This window comes from Gorilla gorilla, chromosome 10 (genome assembly GCF_029281585.2).
Source record: "Gorilla gorilla gorilla isolate KB3781 chromosome 10, NHGRI_mGorGor1-v2.1_pri, whole genome shotgun sequence".
NCBI classification, from domain to species: Eukaryota; Metazoa; Chordata; class Mammalia; order Primates; family Hominidae; genus Gorilla; species Gorilla gorilla.
The window spans coordinates 100,936,596-100,940,190 of NC_073234.2; the positions used below are offsets into that span (position 1 = coordinate 100,936,596).

The following is a 3,595-nucleotide window of genomic DNA, read 5'->3' on the forward strand; positions in this document are numbered from 1 at the left end:
AAAGCCTGTTTCAGAAAAGATTCACCTGTTCTATAAACCTGTCATGTTTAATCCTCTCTACGCTTTCCATCATGCTTTTGCTTTCAAATAAAATATCTTCCCCTTCCGCTATGACTGCACGCTCTGTGTTTGTGTATTACACTTCCAGACACATGTAGACTGCAAGATCTTCATGAATATTTTTTGAGTAATAGCTTTTTGTTCACTTCCTGCAGCTTTTAGAGTCATCACATTTGTTTTGCATCTAATTACATTACTGTTATTTGCTGTCACTTTAAGTGTGTTTTCCTCACCTCTTGAATTGCATTGTAATTTGTTTGAGAAAGGAATATGTTCATAGTTCTATTTCCCAAAGAGTGAGTTGATGTTAATGTATATATTTTTAAATTATTATTATACTGGTTTTAAGTTTTCCCTTACTGATATTTTGATAAGGTACCTTTTTCACCATATATTTATTGACATAAACTATCTTAAACCTGTTGGATTTGCCAACCCTTTAATCAACTCCTGTTAACCTCTCATTTTGTTGGCAGGTTTTATAGGCATATACACACAGAGACATAGGCACACTCACACATACACTTGCACATATACAGAAGTATCATGCCCCAAGCCTATGTTCTCAATAATTTGTTTTCTGCTGGTTGGCTGCCATGCATTACTCTTAATTAATAGGTTGCTTTTCAACAGAAATATTATGCCTTGGGCATATTCATAAACAATGTGTCTTCTTATGAAGATTTAAAGGTTATAGTAACGAAAAGAATCCTGAATGTTAGAGAAGGCAGGGGCAGAAATTATTTTTTGTCAGGCAAATTCTTTGCTTACCACTAAGTTATACTACATTACTGTTTTAATTTTATGCTTAGAATAAGCTTTCTAGGTTAAACTAGAAAACGAGTATATATATGTTTAAAGTCCAACTAAAATGAAAGTTTGGCACAATAATAATCATATGCTTGATCTACTTGTTTTTGAAGAAAATATACAATTATTTTTCCAACTTTTGAAACACAAGATTATACATGCTTGTGCAGAATGCCCAAGTTCGTTTCTAACTAGCTAGATGATGATATATTATATGAGACTTGGGGTTTAATTCAGAGGATTGCCTGTCATTTTTTCAGAAATGATTATCATTGTTATCACTAATAAATTATATATTCTTATTTATTGATTTATCTCAGGGAATATAGTATTTATAAGAAGAAACAAATGAAAAGTAAACTTAGTTCTACTTCATATTATAAATAGCTTTCATAATAAAATAATATGCACAAAATATTTAAAGGATTATAAATACATAAGGATTCATTGTTTTAAAAAATTCTATTTTCTCTTGATTTTTAACATATGTATTGCTTATTAAACATGGGTTGTTCTATTAATGGAAAATATGCATTTCAAAGTTTGTGTAAATTACTTTTTTGGATTGCTACTGTAATATATGTTCATGGTGGGGCAAAAAAGTGAAACTTAAATTTGAACATGAAGAGTGAATGCTACTTAATTGAGTCAGTGTCAAAGAAAAGTGTTGCAAACAGAGGGAACAACATGGGTAGAGACAGGAGGTGAGAGAGCACGAGGCTCCTGGGAGACTTTAAGAAATTCAATGCTGCTGGATGGTTGGAGAGGAAGTGGGAAGTGATACCAGGTGGCAATGATGAGACAGGTAGAAATAATTATTCTTGATTTCCTCAGTAACGTTATACCAGAGTTTACCATAATTTTACGTCATTATGGAAAATACATGGGAATAAGGCAATTTTTGAGGCAGAATGACAAAATAAGCATCCACGGCAGCAAAATATAATAAAGAAAAATGTGTTGGTTTTTTGTTTGTTTGTTTTATATGTGGCCTAAGGGAACATGAAGAATCAGTGATGAAGCCCAGGCTTCGTTTTGTTTTATTTTGTTTTGTTTAGTTTTGTGGGGGCAGTTGTGTAGACTGCCCTGCCATGACATTTATTATGATAGAAGAGGAAAAAAATCTTCTATTAACGGTGTTTCAGGGACAAAGAACTGGTTTGGGAGATTTTTGGTATAAACTATCTCTAAGAAAACAAATTAGCAATGTATAAAAGGCAATAGCTACCATTTTCCAATGAAATGAACCAGGGGTCCTTGGAGAAACGGCAGATTCTGGTACTAAGGCAATAAAATAAAATAAAAGAGCATCATACGTATAGTACCAGAAAGTAAGAAAAAACTCAAAACAAACAAACAAAAGAGAATGAGGTTATGTCAAAGTGACACAGGAACCAGTTTAAAAGAGCTCTCAATGGCCAAAACTAGAATAACTTTAAAAATAAAATAAGCAAGGTAGTATTGAATTATAACTCAAAATATAAAATAAATATACAGAAATACATATTTATATGGCCAAATTATTGATTAAATGAATAAATGAAGGATAAGGTCAAGTCTTCCTCACAGAAGGGTCCCAAATGATATTTATAAATACTCCCTTAATTAGAGCCCAGAAATAGGTCCATATAAATAGTCAATTGATCACTGACAATGGAACAAAGACAGTACAACAAAAAAAGGTAAATCTTTTTAACAAAAGGTTCTGGAACAACTGGACTTCCACATAAAAAAAAAAAAAAAGAATCTAATTACAGACTTTACACTCTTCCCAAAATTAACTCAATATAGATCATAGACCTAAATGCAAAATGCAAATTTATAAAACTCCTAGAAGAGTTTTGAGGTAGAAGTGGCATCTTATCCCTGCCTGGCAATGGGAAGGCAACATTCGTTAAGCTCCAAGAGACTAGATCACCTTTGGAATATTGAAATTTTTATTAAGGGTGAAAGAAATCACATTTAGGCCCTATTTGACTTTAATCTAAAGTTAAATATATACACATAAGATTACTGGTGTCAAGATGTTAATTTCAAAACACTGTACAGATTTTAATTACATGATGGAGCAGTTTCTTCCAGCATTGAAAGATTAAATGAGGGGTTGTGCACCCGAGTTGGTTGGTGCCATGCTGTCACATGATGCAGAGCAAGTTCTGTGGTACCTGTTCGAGGTGGAGGAGCTTGTTGAGGAGGTGCTGGTGGACAAACAGCAGATTGTGGATGTGGACACTGAAAGGAATAAAAACCCAGAGGGCCTGAGAGCCCTGCAGAATGGTCTCAGCCTCTCTGAAGATGTGGTTTGCCTCAGGAACATGTTTGTCAAGATGCCTCACCCTCAGATGAAGGAAATGATTAAGAAAAATCAGGATCATCTGGATAAATAGAAATAATCCAAAAACAATGGGCCCAAGGCAAACCAGAGCCGAAGAGTTTTAACTTGAACCCCTTCAGTCAGGATGAACATATCTCAAGTTCTTGAAAGGATGAGACACAAGAATCAAGATGGGGCACCAGTGACCAGCTCCTCTACCTGGGGTCATGGAGGACCGAAGACCCTCCAACCTTGATGCCTGTAAGGACAGGCGCTCCTGTAAGGGATCAGGTGTAAAGAATCTGGCCATAGCTCCTGTACAAAGCCTCTTTGTCTGAAGTACTTGGGTGCTCTTTGACGGCAGGAGGGAACACTCAACCTGTCGGTGGCTGCTGGACCTCACCACCGGGG

General features: G+C 35.1%; 1 pseudogene; it reads left to right on the forward strand.

The window, feature by feature from the left end:
- Positions 1-2,999: 2,999 nt before the first annotated feature.
- LOC101153076 (p53 and DNA damage-regulated protein 1-like) lies at positions 3,000-3,352 on the forward strand (annotated as a pseudogene).
- Positions 3,353-3,595: the final 243 nt, after the last annotated feature.